The sequence below is a fragment of the Littorina saxatilis genome, linkage group LG15 (genome assembly GCF_037325665.1).
Source record: "Littorina saxatilis isolate snail1 linkage group LG15, US_GU_Lsax_2.0, whole genome shotgun sequence".
Lineage (NCBI taxonomy): Eukaryota > Metazoa > Mollusca > Gastropoda > Littorinimorpha > Littorinidae > Littorina > Littorina saxatilis.
Genome location: NC_090259.1, coordinates 6,960,694 through 6,978,193, shown reverse-complemented (window position 1 = coordinate 6,978,193; position 17,500 = coordinate 6,960,694). Strand labels below are relative to the sequence as shown.

Below are 17,500 nucleotides of genomic sequence, written 5' to 3'. Positions count from 1 at the left end.
ACGATGATGATGACGATGATGACGACGACGATGATGATGATGATGATGAGGATGAGGATGATGATGACGATGATGATGATGATGATGATGATGATGATGATGATGATGATGATGATGATGATGATGATGATGATGATGATGATGATGATGATGATGATGATGATATTCGTAAACCACACAGCAATGATCAGAAAAACTGACGAAAAGAGAGACGGGCAGACAGAGAAACAAACCATCAGCCCCGCATCAAACCGTTCATTTAAACAGCTCAACAATCGCTTCCCACACAAAGTCCAGTCTGCCTCGCATTCTCCTCGCCATCAAATACGAAATATTGATCCCCAAACCCAGTAATAAAGAAATGATTAAATGCATTGAAAAAGAAGAAAAAAGATCGACCAACGTTTCTCGCTAGCCTCCTGGGACCCTCGGCCTTTGAAGGACCTTAGATCGAAGGCCCACGAGATCGAAGTCTCGGCCAATCAAATTATTGATAACTGGAGAAAAAAGGACTGTGTCGCCTACTCTATCCCCCTCCCCCTCTCTTCTGCCGACACCCCCCCCACACACACACACACACCCTTTCCGCACCACCTCTATAATCAATAGTCGTGTCTCCTTGCCTCAGCACCCCCCACTTAGCCGGAAAGCGAGATTGAGACAGTCGGAATTGTAGGTTTAACACAAGAGGAATCGTCATTGAAATTGGTCTCAGATGATGTTCTGGGGTCTCGGCTGGGATGTGAGGAAGTTCTGAATTCTTCTTCTTCTTCTGCGTTCGATGTTGATGGCCGTGCTAAATCCTCAGACCAGTGGCTGCCAGGAAGTCCGCAGTCTTGCGCAGTTCGTCGGCAGGACCCCAGAGTTTGGCTCCAACACTGGTCTCTTCTTGCCAGAAGAAGTTCTGAATGACTGTGTTTAGGTGGTGGGGCCATTCATTTACTAACCAGTCCATCAGCCAACCGACGCGCTTACAATCAAAGGGGAGTTGATTTTTACATTTAGTCAAGTTTTGACTAAATGTTTTAACGTAGAGGGGGGAATCGAGACGAGGGTCGTGGTGTATGTGTGTGTGTGTGTGTGTGTGTGTGTGTGTGTGTGTGTGTGTCTGTCTGTTTGTCTGTCTGTGTGTGTGTGTAGAGCGATTCAGACTAAACTACTGGACCGATCTTTATGAAGTTTGACATGAGAGTTCCTGGGTATGATATCCTCAGACGTTTTTTTCATTTTTTTGATAAATATCTTTGATGACGTCATATCCGGCTTTTCGTGAAAGTTGAGGCGGCACTGTCACGCTCTCATTTTTCAACCAAATTGGTTGAAATTTTGGTCACGTAATCTCCGACAAAGCGCGGACTTTGGTATTGCATTTCAGCTTGGTGGCTTACAAATTAATTAATGACTTTGGTCATTAAAAATCTGAAAATTGTAAAAAAAATAAAAATTTATAAAACGATCCAAATTTACGTTCATCTTATTCTTCATCATTTTTTGATTCCAAAAACATATAAATATGTTATATTTGGATTAAAAACAAGCTCTGAAAATTAAAAATATAAAAATTATGATCAAAATAAAATTTTCGAAATCAATTTAAAAACCCTTTCATCTTATTCCTTGTCGGTTCCTGATTCCAAAAACATATAGATATGATATGTTTGGATTAAAAACACTCTCAGAAAGTTAAAACGAAGAGAGGTACAGAAAAGCGTGCTATCCTTCTCAGCGCAACTACTACCCCGCTCTTCTTGTCAATTTCACTGCCTTTGCCATGAGCGGTGGACTGACGATGCTACGAGTATTGCTGCGTTGCATTGCGTTCAGTTTCATTCTGTGAGTTCGACAGCTACTTGACTAAATGTTGTATTTTCGCCTTACGCGACTTATTAAAACCTCACATTAATTGGAAGTCCATTTTGCGAAGTCAACTAAACGAATGTATCTGCTAGAATGGTGGGTAAAAAGACTTCGCGAAAGTCGGCTTCGGACTCAATTTGGCTAAGCGGGACCGATGCATGTTCTTTTCTTTATCTGTTTGAACAATAAACCATGGATTACTAAGGACATCAAGGCTGTCATAAATGAGAAGAAAATGAACTTTCAGGACAAAGAAAAACGAAAGAACATACAGAAGAAACTGAATACTGTGATACAGGAAGGGAAGAGACAATATAAAGAGAAAATAGAAGAACATTTCAAGGACAACAATATGAAGAGGGTGTGGGAGGGTATGAAGATGATGAGTGGGTACACGGGTAAGAAGGGTAGTGGCAAGGGTGGCTCTGTTCCAAGTGACTACGATGTGAACGATCTCAATGCGTTTTACAAACGGTTTGACAGGCATGATTTCAGCCAAACCAGGACTGAACTGACCGATCGACTCGTGAACACTCCTATGAATGAGCAGGGCGAAATCATGTCTGTGACTGAGGAGGATGTTGTGAAACAGCTCAAGAAGTCTAATGCTAAGAAGGCAGCAGGCCCGGATGGTATTACACCAAAAGTCCTACATTTTTGTGCTGAGCAGCTTTGCTCAATTCTCACTGTGATTTTCAACATGTCTCTGTCACAGTCAAAAATCCCATCCCTTTGGAAAACATCTTGCATCGTCCCAGTTCCAAAGAAAACCCCGGTCAAAGTGATGAACGACCTGCGACCTGTAGCATTGACTTCTGCTGTCATGAAGGTTCTTGAGCGACTAGTATTAGTGAAGCTCCAGGTGCTTACCGCGGAGTTTATGGATCCGTGGCAGTTTGCCTATAGAAAGGGTAGAAGTGTTGAGGATGCCGTTTTACATGTGTTGCACAGTATCTATTCTCATCTGGATAAACCTGGAGCATGTGTTAGACTGATGTTTTTTGACTTTTCTAGCGCGTTCAATACGATACAGCCTCACCTTCTTGCTGAAAAGCTACTGAAGATGAAAATTAGCGTTCCAACTGTATTGTGGGTCACAGACTATCTGACCAACCGACCCCAGTTTGTTAGGGCTGGTACAGTACCATCTAATGGCCCGAACACAAACACCGGTGCTCCGCAGACCGCGCTATCTAGTGTACTGAATACCAACACAGGAGCTCCGCAGGGAACAGTATTGTCACCTTTTCTGTTCTCCCTGTATACTGCTGACTGCAGGAGTTCTCACGGGTCGTGCTTCATCGACAAATTTGCTGACGATACTGGACTTACAGGACAGATTACTGACGACAATGACACACACTACAGACAAGAAGTTAGCAGCTTTGTGGACTGGTGCGACGAGAATTACCTGGACTTGAACACAGGAAAAACTAAAGAAATGATTTTTGACACTAGAAGAAAAAAGGTAGCACACAAACCTATCGTGATAGCTGGTGTTGAAGTCGAACAGGTTGAAAGCTATCGCTACCTAGGTGTAGTGATCGACAACAAGCTGTCTTGGCATGCCAACACTGACCAAATCTTGAAGAAAGCGCACACGCGCATGTACTGTCTAAGGAAGCTTAGATCGTTCTCTGTTCGTAATGACATCCTGCAAATGTTCTATCTGTCCACTGTTGGTAGCGTGTTGACATATGCATGTGTGTGCTGGGGGGGTAATCTTAGTAAACAGGATAGTGACAGGCTAGAAAAGCTAGTCAAGAAGGCTGGATCTGTTGTAGGCAGGAAGCAAGAGACCATTGAATCAGTTTGCCAGAGACGACTGACTGACCGACTGACCTCAATTTTGGCTGACGAGACACACCCACTGAAACCTGAATTTGACTCTCGACGCATTGACAGGAGTGGTAGACTGAGGGCTATGGTTGCTAGAACGTCACGTTTCCGCAATTCTTTTGTTCCCAGAGCTATCCATGCTTTCAACCAATCACATGTTAGAGGCCTCTATCATGTTTCTCTGTCATAATTATTACTGTACTCTGTTGCTGGGTTATCTGTAATGTATGTATCTTTAGTAACTGTATTACCGTAGCCCAAATGTGCGGTGTTCTAGTCGACATGTGGTGCTTTGTAAACCTTGTGTGTGCGTGGATGTGGAGGTGGACTCTTGGACGTCTTTCTGTTATTGGAATTATGGTTTTTGTTAATTTGTATTGCTGTTGCTGTTGTTGTGTGAGTGAGTTGTGAGTTGGCAGACTTGACTTGACGGATGACTGTTTGCGTTAGTGAGACTGTGTTTAGTATGCATTCTTATTCTTTTGATTGGAAATGAGTATTGTTACAACATAATTTCCATATGGATTAATAAATTTGAGTTGAGTTGAGTTGAGTTGTTTACATGTTGGTCTCTGCCTTTGACATTTAGTTACACATATATACTAGAGGAATACCCGGCTTCGCCGGGTGAATCGCGAGACAGAGACAGACAGCGTGGCGGTTCGCCGTCTTAGAGCACGTGTGAACATTTTCATCCACCAGTTTGTGCCCACTCAAAGGAAGGCAAGAACATACAGACAGACAAAAGCCGCCAGACCCCATCACAAACAGAACTCTACAATCCACAGGTGTTGCCTCCACACACACACACACATACACACACACACACACACACACACACACACACACACACACACACACACACACACACACACACACACACACACAGAAACCGTATATATGTATCTATATATATATATATATATATCTATCTATATATATATATCAATATATAGAGATAGATGACAGTGGATTTTTCGATAAATAGATTCGACCTTTGCACTTGTTATTTTTAATAATCACTGAGACGAGGTATGTAACCTCTTTATTCTTCCTTTCTTCAGTTATTCAAAGAAAAGAGGAGTTTTTGTGCGAAAGTTTGATCGAATCCAATTCACTCAACCAGTCTACCTGCGCAGGCGATTGAATAACAGAAAGTGAATACCGAATGAAGACGTGATTAACAGACTGTGGCCTATTCACTGGCTATTATCTCACTATCTGCCTGACTGTCTGATGCTGAGCTAGCCAACTGATTAACGAGAAAACGAACTTGACAGATAAATCCCCTCACGGCAGACTCCCTCGCAATGTATACAATAAACTGATAATTCAACTGACTCGTTTATTCAATGCGTCGCCCAATCATTCCATCACTCCTTCACTCTTCCGTGTACAGACCATGAGAAAGGCTATAAACTTGCATTGGACCCGCATAGGATAGCCATATCGGTTGTAGGGTCGCAGTGAAACGTTAAAAAAAGTCGCGTGAGGCGAAATTACTACATTTAGTCAAGCTGTGGAACTCACAGAATGAAACTGAACGCACTGCATTTTTTCACAATGACCGTAGTCCGCTGCTTGTGCAAAACGGAGTGAAACTGACGAGCCTGTTCAGCGCAGTAGTGGTTTCGCTGTGCTGCATAGCACGCTTTTCTGTACATCTCTTCGTTTTAACTTTCTGAGCGTGTTTTTAATCCAAACATATCATATCTATATGTTTTTGGAATAAGGAACCGACAAGGAATAAGATGAAATTGTTTTTAAATCGATTTCGGAAATTTAATTTTGATAATAATTTTTATATTTTTAATTTTCAGAGCTTGTTTTTAATCCAAATATAACATATTTATATGTTTTTGGAATCAGAAAATGACGAAGAATAAGATGAACGTAAATTTGGATCGTTTTATTAAAAAAACAAACATTTTAATTACAATTTTCAGATTTTTAATGACTAAAGTCATAAATGAATTTTTAAGCCACCAAGCTGAAATGCAATACCGAAGTCCGGCCTTCGTCGAAGATTGCTTTACAAAAATGTCAATCAATTTGATTGAAAAATGAGGGTTTGACAGTGCCGCCTCAACTTTCACAAAAAGCCGGATATGACGTCATCAAAAGTATTTATCGAAAAAATACAAACAATGGCCGGGGATATCATTCCCAGGAACTCTCATGTAAAATTTCATAAAGATCGGTCCAGTAGTTTGGTCTGAATCGCTCTACACACACACACGCACAGACAGACAGATAGACAGACACAGACACACACAGACACAGACACAGACACAAACACAGACACACACACACACACACACACACACACACACACACACACACACACACACACACACACACATTCACCACGACCCTCGTCTCGATTCCCCCTCTATGTCAAAACATTTAGTCAAAACTTGACTAAATGTAAAAACACGTTGTACAGATACAGTGGCCATGGGAACGGACGATGTTCGGAACTTACTCTGTCGGCGTTGTATGGGCTGTGAAGGAATGAATACTCTTGCTTTTACTGAGTCAAACTTTCCCACGTGACATTTCAGGCCAGTCACGAGACACGCGAGCAAGGAGCACGTGTAGAAAGTTTTCCTCACTAAAAGCAAGAGTCTTCGCCCTTTCACAACCCATTCAGTTATTTTCGGAACTCGTCTATTGAAAGGAAACTCGTTTCTTTCTTTATTTGGTGTTTAACGTCGTTTTCAACCACGAAGGTTATATCGCGACGAGGGAAAGGGGGGAGATGGGATAGGGGAAAGGGGGGAGATGGGATAGAGCCACTTGTTAAGTGTTTCTTGTTCACAAAAGCACTAATCAAAAATTGCTCCAGGGGCTTGCAACGTAGTACAATATATGACCTTACTGGGAGAATGCAAGTTTCCAGTACAAAGGACTAAACATTTCTTACATACTGCTTGACTAAAATCTTTACAAACATTGACTATATTCTATACAAGAACCACTTAACAAGGGTGATAAGTGAAGAATTTTATGGGTGAGAAAAGGAAAGTAAAAGGACTTTGGGGAGGCAGAAATAAAGAAACAAGAAAAAGATCCTAATTAGGTTCACGGCATCGAGAGTGATGCGACCTACTCTTAGAAGTTAGAAGAGAAGGCTCCCCCATCCACCACCCGGGGGACGCGCCTCTACGCCAATTAGGGGGCGCGAGGTAGGAAACTCGTCGAATGTAGCAGAATCAGTACAGCCAATCGTGGCGCAGTGAAGACAGCGACAATAGTTGATGAACCGTATCGACAAGGCAACATTCTGAGTGTAGCCTAACAAATGTTCACCAACGTCATATACGCAAACATGTCACAGCTATCTGACATCTTAGCGAAAGGAGGAAAATGGCCGCCGCCTTGGATTTTGGCTTGATGACGTCGCGGGGAAAAAAGACGAATACGTATATTACCGATTTCATATAGCTATCATGTTGCAATAGTACTAACCCAGTGGCCCGAATCGGTCTTCCATGACTCCCTCAGTTTTCGAGACAAGACAAAACCATTGGCAAACAAATAAACAAACCATAGAGCGTGAAATAATACTTTTGACCCAAGTTTGGGTTTTCATGATCGTGAAAAGACGAGATCGAATTAGAGCGCTGTAGAAAATAAGGAGAAAACAAAACTTGTAATACGTCATAACTTTTGCACTAATGCCGTCCTCAATTGATCCCGAAATCGACTTTGTGAAGACTTCGCGAAGCCTGTTAACCAGAAAGTCAGTACCAAAGCTTAAAGGTACTGAACTTGTCAAATCCAGGTGCACGGAGCCCCTGGGGCTTTTAGTCATACCTCAGGCAGCTATCCGTTAGAAGAACGACCAAGTTTCATTGACTTGCACCCAAAGACTCAATAACTGCGATTTGTTTACGAATTAATTTCGTACTCGGACCCGACTGGTCTTGGCCTATTTTTTTAATCTAAATTTAGATCAGGTGATAACCACATCATGCACAAAAAGACACGTCACTTGCAAACTATGTCAGACGTCATCATGAGTTTGTGTAAAACAAAATGGAGGCCGGAATCACTCAGTTGAATCGAACTCCGACCAAACACCACGTAATAACTAGGTTAATTTATGCACTCGCGTGAACAAGAAACTGTCGAGCTTCACAGATGTCGTCGTTGGGTAGTTTTGGGTTTGTTTTACTACCATAGGAGGATTTTTGAATTGTAAATGCACTCAGCTGCAACAAAAACGCAAAACGAAGGCTGTGAGGTAGCTGCACTGTGCCTTTAACGCAGTCAGCATCAACTGCACCCTATTAATTTGAGGCTTTAGAATCGACCCAGTGACCCATTGTACGTAAAGCATTATCTCCTCCAACGCTTATATTTCCCGTCTTCAGAACTAGAACTGTGAAGAGCCATGGTTTGTGAAATAAAAGATAATTGATTGACAGCGCCGGCGACGCGGAACGCCCTTATCCTCTGTACGTGCGTGTGTGGCGGTGTAACGGTGTAACGGTCTTATTTATAGCCTGACCTTGCTGATCTCGTATAAACTCCTCACTGACTAACCCCCCTCCCCCCACCTCCCTTCCCAAGTCCTGATGATCGACCTTTGGTATTTTGTAGTCATGGGTTCTAATTGTTACAAAAAAGTTCTCTAACGTCAACATTTGTGTCATCGCAAAATCCTTCCCTTCTTATTTCAAGGGACTAACCACTGCACGGTTTCAAAGGATTGATATTCTGGGGTAAAATCTATCGACTTTCATCACAAATTTCCTTCCTTTGCAAGAAACTGACTTGCGTTTTCCCCTCAAAATATTAAGCTGTGCACCTCTTTAATTTGACGGGGACGCAACACTTCAGTCCGGGGGAATATGTGACCCTCCACCACGAAATGAGTCGCATGTCACCTCGCGCGGTTCTGCGCTAGGTTTAATATAAGTCCGGGGAGTGTCTGGTAAAAGTGTGAGGGTCACCTTAGTCACAGGCTTATAACTCAAAAAGTTTTCGCTCTTTTTTAAAACGGTTTTCACCACTGGATAGAGCATACAAAACTCTTTAGGAAAATGTAAAAATATGAAAATCATGCAAAGGTGACATGCGACTCATTCCGTGGTGGAGGGTCACATATATGGAAAGCGAAAGCTTGGCCTCGGCGAAGAATGAGATCGTTGCAGCAGCGGTCCCTTGTGCACGTGTGTGTATGGTGGTCCATTGGAGTGGTCCAATCACGACCTGCTGGTCCGTTCCCATGTCTCACGTTCTCCGTGCGCGCGTTTCTATACACTCTCCTCTTCCGCTTCCGTTTTCTACCCAGAGCATTGTGGGTAATAATTGCGGGTGTATAGAATTCGACTTGTGTTGTTATAGTGTTTCACTTTTCTCTGACGGGTTGTATTGTTTGCTGTCTCCCTTGGGTTGTGCTTTTATTTTCTGATGCTTTGTTGTCTGTCGTTACGTTTCTGTCCTTATTTTTCATTTCTGTCTTTTTCTTTAAACACTCTATCTATCTATTTATCTATCTATCTCATAGTGGTATCTATCTATCTATATATCTATCTATCTATCTATCTATCTATCTATCTATCTATCTATCTATCTATCTATCTATCTATCTATCTATCTATCTATCTCATAGTGGTATCTATCTATCTATCTATCTATCTATCTATCTTTCTATCTATCTATCTCTCTCTCTGTCTGTCTTGCCTGCCTGCCTGCCTGCCTGCCTGCCTGCCTGCCTGTGTGTCTGTCTGCCTGCCTGCTTGTCGGTCTGTCTGTCTGTCTGTCTGTCTATCGTTCTATATATCTCTCGGTCTATCTGGCTGTCTGTCTTTTTGTCTGTTTAATTCTATTTCTGTGTGTCTACATATCTATTCACATTGTCTACAGCGCTGCCCCCTTCTCTCTCTCTCTCTCTCTCTCTCTCTCTCTCTCTCTCTCTCTCTCTCTCTTTCTTTCTCTCTCTCTCCATCTCCCTCTCTCTCTCTCCCTCCCCCCCTCTCTCTCTCTCTCCCTCCCTCTCTCTCTCTCTCCCTCTCTCTCCCTCTCTCTCTCTTTCTTTCTCTCTCTCCATCTCCCTATCTCTCTCTCTCCCACTCTCTCTCTCTCTCTCCCTCCCTCTCTCTCTGTCTCTCTTTCTCTCTCTCTCTCTCTCTCTCTCTCTCTCTCTCTCTCTTCTCAGTTGAATGTTTAAAACTGTAAGATTTTTATTTTATGTGTTGTCACACTGCTACATGCCCACGCTTAATTAATGTTACAACTCCCACGTGACGCCCTACATTAATGACGCCTGAACTTTGTGGGATGATGTCGCTGATGAGAAAATTCCACTCTTGGTATTGCCGAGCTATAAAGCTCAGCTTACCTGGGGTAACAATCCCAACTGATAATACAGATCAGTTACTCATTATTTTATGACTTCCGCCACGGATCCAGTGCACTTAGACAGTCTATATGTTAAAATCTATATTATTGTGACGTCTCCTTTATTTACAGTCTCTGATTAAAAAACATACCAACAAAAAACACTGGCAGGAAGGGTTCACACAGTGTAGTACCAACATTACCACGCACTGTTTTGTTTTAACCAGTGTATTATTGTCAGTCTAAAATTCCCTTTCAATTATTGGAAAACTGTTGTGCTAAAATCATTTGCAAACGACAGTTGCGCAAGCACCTTCTTAGTTTTCCCGGGACAGTTGCATAAACATCTGCTTAATTTGGTCGTAAAGTAAGCCCCGAAATGCTAGACAACTATTTACAAATCTTAGGTTCACCATCCGTTATAGCCATCATTTTGTCCTCTGTCAAGGGCTACAGATTTTAGTAGTGTACAAATCTGAAACAGATCGGCGATCTAGCTTTTTGTACGGCCCAAATCAAGAATGGAACATTTATTTACAGACAAAACGTGTGGGGACGAGAGGAAGAAGCGCGACAGAAAACATCACGTGCTACTTTCATAGAGACAGTCGTTCAGTAAACAAATATCCCGAGGCAAACGCACCGTCTCGCTGTCTACCGAGCCACCAAAGGAGTGTTTCTGCGTCTGTTGCGTTTTGAGCAAACACAGAAACATGAATGTTGCTGCCACCGTTGCGTTGTTTGTGTTATTTTAGCCAACTCGAAGAAAGTAATATACTACAACTATCAAAACGACACGGGGATGAAAACATTTTAGTTATGACTTTAACTTGTTGTTGTTCGCCTTTTTTCCTTTTTTACGTGATTGTGTCGTATCTGCAAGGAGTGTGTGGGTGTTTGCTACTCACAACTAAGACAAATAACCTTTGTTTTGTAATTACTATGATTGCTTAAAATAAGCATTATATGCTTGAGTATGTAATCATCCATGCATTGTTCTTGTCATGATTAAAATTGAATAAAGTTTTGTTTAAACCAAATACCAATGGCTGTTATGCTCTATGGCGTGAAACATTCTTGTTGTTGTTGTTGTTGTTTTTGTAGTTGTTGTTGTTGGTTGTTGTTGTTGTTGTTGTTGTTGTTGTTGTTGTTGTTGTTGATCTTCTTCTTCTTCTTCTTGTAATGTTGCGTTTTTAGCCAACCCTGAGATAGGAGAGTGCGTCTTTATGTGCTCTCGTTAGCTAGAGTTGTGTCGATACAATAACAAGTGGCTGGCATTCTAAGGTCTCTTCACAGACGGTGTTAGCCAGTGCTTCAAACTGATGCTAAGCAATTTTCCTTATTGTCACAAGGACAGTGACGTCTTGAGTGTTGAGTCGTGACGTCCGACACTATGGAGAAACCGTAATAATGATCGTTAGAAAAGATGCACCGAGCAAATGTCAGCATTGTTTGAAAAAGACACATAGAGCAAATAGGAAATTAGATATTCCTGCACTGGCACATTGTTCGGGTGACAGTATTTTACACCTGGTCTTCTTGAGCCTCTTACTGAATACATAACTTGCAATCACTCTCCTACATAGAACTCAGTGGACATACCTCCCGCATACACTTGAATTTCCTGCAAATGGCAGTTAACGTGTACGACCGTTTCTTTCTATAAGGGCAGCTGTACTCCGCCTTGGCTCCGAGGAGTGGTGCATGCCGGGTGCACGTTTGTCCCTGACTATAATACGAAAGACTTATATTTCATTTAATTTCATTTACTTTATATTATTATCCCATGGCTTGGAAATTTCTCCCACGGGAATGCTAGCAGCAACAACTGAGTGTCGCGCTAACCGGATGTGTGCATGCTGAGGTGGAATCAGCTATCTGCACTTATGGCACAATGACCGAGATATATTACGTGGCACTGTGGTGACACGGGGTGGAACATGGATACCGTTTCTGAGTCCGCAAATAAAGTTAAGCCGTGTCCGTCCCGGTCGTGGTTCGAACCCGTCATTCTAGGATCACAAGCCCAAGCCTCTTCTTACTAAACTTGGCCAAACAATTATTGCAACAAATTTCGTACCCAAATTAAAGCATTAATTCCCGTGTAATTTCATTAAAACCAAGTCATTGCTATAGTGCAGCACGTTTTGTCATGATACCCCCCCCCCCCAAAAAAAAAAAATGACGCAAAAAGTCCTGTTTTTGACCGCTCTTGTGATCGACACCTGCATCAGTAGGAATAGTATAGCACACAAAATACGTAAGCTAGCTAAGCAAATCAACCTCTTCAGGGTAGATAATTGATTTGACTTTCTTGTCGTATGTAAAAGTTGCACAGTTTTGCCTATTGTGATTATTTTGTCGATTTTTATTTGGGCCCTTCCGTTTTTGTCTGGCCGATTTTGAGGGTATCCTTATTTGAGCGCGTTCACGTGATCCCTGTAAACTATATCTTTAATCCAATAAGTGATCCTGATAGTCAAGTGAATGGCCTTAACTGTCATATTAAGTTTTAATAAAATTACACGTGAATTTAATTTGGGTGCGAAATTTGTTGCAATAATTTGTTGGCCAAGTTTATATACCCCAGGCTTCACTCGTCTCGAACTGTCTGTGACCAGGATTATCCGGACACATGCATGTCACTCGATATAATACTCGTGGGCGTGTCCAGTTTGACACGTGATAGTGACAGTCATCGCGCAAAGTATGGCACGCTTGCAGTACAGGCGTAACGTGCGTAGCACGAACAACAGAACTTGCCCAGTAATCCAAAAACAAATATACTGCCAACGTTCTAAATTCAGAATAAAAACAAAGAAGAAAGGTATGTTGTTGGAACGTTTAATTATTGACAGCACAAAATGTTACGTTCACAGATATATTGACCCAGCGGTCTTTTTGTTGTCATTAAGCATTGCCTCATTCACTTGTCTTCCCTGAAAGCGGCTGAACATTAATTTTGTTCAAGATAGGTTTTGTCTTATTAGTGTTTATCTGTGGACGTAACGTTTTGTGCTATCAATAATTAAACGTTCCAACAACATACCTTTCTTGTTTTTTGATTCAGAACTTGTCCAGTACAATAATATATATAGATCGCCACGACTGCATGCAAATGATCTTCTTGGATACGGATGTCCACAGCTACGAACAGACAGTTCGCACACACGCCTACACGCCTACACTATGTCGGGGGACTGTATTCTGTTTTCCCGGGATAACAAATGTGCAGATGTACAAACAGACACTGCACACGCACAACAACCCACTTGGTGATGTCGGGGACTTTATCAACAGTAAGCTCCTTTTTTTTTTCTTTTTTTTTTTAAGACGTAAGACATTTTATTGATTAAACACACAATGTTCATTTCAACGGGGTGTGGGGAGGGGGGGGGGGTCAGTAATACATGCCGTGTGTTTGTATTTATGGACAATCGCCCGGTTTTATCTCTTTCTCTCTAGCATATACTCACACGAACGCACGCACGCTCTCACTCTCTCTCCCTCTCTTTCTCTTAAACCTAAAGACATATCCAGCGCATGAATTAACAATATGGATAGGTGCAACGACAAACAAGTTTACAGTACTAACATACATTATCGGCTTTCAATCATGCTCTATCGTAGTAAGCTGCTTTTAACGTTCACAGATACATAGATTAAAACAATTGTGATGATGTCTACGTCAAAGCCTATTTTTGACCCAACCCGAGATATTATGGCTAAATTGTTAATCCGATCTACGTCAGACCCCATCCAATGTCCTTTTTAAGTGCTAAAGACATTATAACTATATTATGATGCTATCTACGTCAAACACCATTTGTGCCCCTTTAAGCGCCAAAGAAATTACGGATAAAATCACAAGTGGGAAGCCGCCTGCTATTGAATTTGCAAACAGAGGCGCGGGTAAATTTACCTCCCGTGAGAGAACAACGTCGGTGCTGCCAGCAATTACTGAAATTCGCCTGCACTACTTTTTCCGGCGCATGAAATAGTTCCTGGCTATTTTTCTTTGTTCCCAGTAGTACGTGTTTTTCTGTCTTCCTGGAGACAATAGATTTACTGTGAATTGCCGGTGGGGTTTGGTGGTTGGGAGGGGGGGGGGGGGGGGTCATATAGATGCAAGCGTAGAAGAGAAGAACAGATAGGAGAGCCGTGAGTGGGTGACTGAGTGAATAAATGACTGGCTGGTTGACTGAGTTAACTTTTTACTGCCAAGGGTCAAATGAAAAGAGACAGACAAATGAGTGACTGGGTGACTCGCGGATTAAGGCATGGATACAACGAAGAGTTAGATAATTAAATGAGAAAGTAACCAAGTGAAGGGCTACCTGATAAGCCATCGCATTGACTCAATTATTAGTCACCAGCAGAAACCGCAATTGTAAACCTGGATGTTGCCATGTCCTGTGAGGTTTATTTTCAAACGACTTTGCAAGCTCGCCACTGAAACAAATAGCTTTTGGCGTGCTGTCCACTTTTTAGGGGGGCCAAAATATCGAGCAGCAAACTCGCACGCAGAATCCATCATAATACAGAGAGCGCACTCCGTCCCTTCTTTTGAGACGATTAAATAAACGGACAGCGTGCAGCAAACTTTAATGCGACGAACATCAGGTTATTCCATTATCTTTTATACTCGCCGCTGCACGAAATGACGTTAGAGCAGGCGATAAAACGAAATAACACCCTCTGGGTGATATAACGAAATAACACCTTCTGGGTGATATAACGAAATAACACCCTGTGGATGATAAAACGAAATAACACCCTCTGAGTGGCAAGCTGTGTTATTTGACGACTCTCGAGTTGCTTTTAATACTCCCGCGATAAAACTATTGGCAGGCTGCCTTGCCGTTTCGGTGCTGGTTAAAGGTCTGGGACTTCCCCTGCCCGCAAATTATTTTAGTTCTCTGCAGTAAGTTATCAATTCACTATGCGCACATGCACACAACAACGAAAATACCACAAAGCAGAACAAAAAGAATAATGTAGCGTCACAAATTCAAAGAAGCTGTCACCGGGTGCCTAACTTTGCATACAGAAATAACTGTGTCAGCTCCAAGCGTCCCGGAGTCGAAGCGTCCAAACTGAAGACGCGTCTTATGGAACATCGATCTCTCCGAAAAGCCTCGTCACATCTTTGACGTCAAAGCAAAAAGGCGTCACTCTAGAAATTATAGCGTCACGTTCAAGCTCTCAAGAATCTTGGAGAGGAAACAGCAATCGCGAAAGTGTTTCCAGAATGACGTTTGTCTCGGTGACGTTGTCATGATGAGCAGTGGCAAATTAGGTCCCTGCCAGACTGTAGTTTGAAACGACCTTATTTACATGATAGTTCATACACACACGTGTGAGTATATGGTTTATTTATGACATGGGTGGTGTCTCTCAAGTATGTTGGACAAACAATGGGTTTGGCGCAAAGGACGGTGTCTTTCATCCCACGGGCAAGGAGAAGGGTAATGGAGGATGTAGGGGGAAGCAGAAAGGTAATGGCGGAGGAAGGGGCAAGGAGAAGGATAATGGGGGATGTAGGGGGAAGCAGAGAGGTAATGGCGGAGGAAGGGGCAAGCAGAAAGGTAATGGAGGATGTTGGGGGAAGCAGAGAGGTAATGGCGGAGGAAGGGGCAAGGAGAAGGGTAATGGAGGGTGTAGGGGGAAGCAGAAAGGTAATGGTGGGGGAAGGGGCAAGGAGAAGGGTAATGGTGGGTGTTGGGGGAAGCAGACTCCATGGACAATTTATAACGCCATCCTGAGGCCCCAGCGCCTCTCTCCCTATCATCCCTCGCCTCATAAACCCTGAACAGTGGTGCCCCCTACCGCCGCAAGTCCCTATTCTTGTCGCAGTTATTGCCCCTGCCTCTGTCCCACACTGCCACACCACTTCCGGCAGCGTTTTCTGGGAACCGGAAGAGGAAAACATTAGGAGTTAATAAAGCCCGGATGTCGATAATGAATCGATGACCTGAAGGGAAGGAGAGCAGGGTATTGATTTGCGTGTGTCTTGTGTGTATGTGGGGGGTGGGGGGGGGGGGGGGCTGGGGTAGGCGGGTAGAAAAGTAGGTACTGTGTTGTCTCAGCACGAACCGGAATAGTGCGGCCGTCTGGAAGGAAGAAAGGGGAAGTGTCATTTGTATTTCAAGTTTCAAGTGATTTTTGTTGTGCTGGGGTTTTCCCTGTGCGAAGGTTGGCTTGAGAGCATTTGAGGCACATTTCTTGGTCCAAGCAATGGCTTTTCAGCACACTATTATTTTACAAATTAGCTCGCTCGGTTATATCCGTCTGCACAGCTGAACAAAAGGTATAGTCTGGCCGCCGAGAGGCAGGTCTAGGACGTTTTTTTTTATGAAATAAAGATAACACAGGAAACTTTTATATAGTGCTTAAAGGCACAGTAAGCCTCCCGTAAACCATCACAGATACTGTCAGGCTTTTACACACAGTACAAACACCCTTTCATTTGAACGCTCACCACCGTCGCGATATAACCTTGAACGGTTGAAAACGACGTTAAACACCAAATAAAGAAAGAAAGAAGACAGAAAGAACGCTCACCAAACGGTAACATCCTAGGTGCCCTACGTAAAGAGCGAGCAATTTTTAAAGAATTAATTTTGCGCCGATTGCTCAGAGACAATCGGAACGTGGTGCGTTTTGGCGCTGGACCTAACTTTTAAAATCTAAATAAGAAATTGACAGCTTGTTACACAAACATTCTTAAATCATAAAAGAATTCTTTTTTCATCAAGACAAGAGAAGTACAATTCGAAGTTTTGAAAGTTTGAAAAAAGAAAAGCCGGAAGCAGGTTCACGCAAGGTCGTGGTTCTCGTAGCAGACGACGGTTTATGTCTGTCGCCAGTTCCTCTGAACAGTCAAAAGCCATCGCTAGAGTTCTTGTGAACCACAGCCGTTTGTTTCGTGCATAGTCAGAGGTACATAATAACGTGCTATTGCAGATACGCTCACATCGAGTCGCATTCAAATTACTAACTGACGACTACATTGTGAAAAAGGGAAACTGGATCACACGGGTTCACGATGGCTCAGGGGTAAGATAAACCACGCAAAAATAAATTCTTTGAAAATTGCTCGCTCTTTGCGGAGGGCACCGAGGATGTTCCCGTTTGGTGAGTGTTCAAATGGAAGGGTGTTTGTACTGTGTGTAAAAGCCTGACAGTATCTGTGATGGTTTACGGGAGGCTTACTGTGCCTTTAATTAACTCATTGTCTCAAAATACGGATATATCCGTACCCACTCATATGGCTCTATCTGACCAGGTAGGGATATATCCGCTCAGACTGTTAGCTTCAGTCGCTTCCTGTAACGTTAATCTAACGCCTGCATTCCAGCGTGTTGATACACAGTTACTACACAGTTACTACAATTCTGAGTGACCTGCTGCAGCACAGTTGGTCTCGGCAAAAAAAACCTTGGTCAACATA

The 17,500-nt window shown here is 42.7% G+C and overlaps 1 protein-coding gene across 1 annotated transcript in view; it reads left to right on the top strand.

Annotated features, from left to right (window-relative positions):
- The window catches only part of LOC138948278 (synaptotagmin-1-like), a 56,094-nt gene that overhangs the window by 9,349 nt on the left and 29,245 nt on the right, over window positions 1-17,500 (top strand). The gene's annotated exons all lie outside the window — the stretch shown is intronic.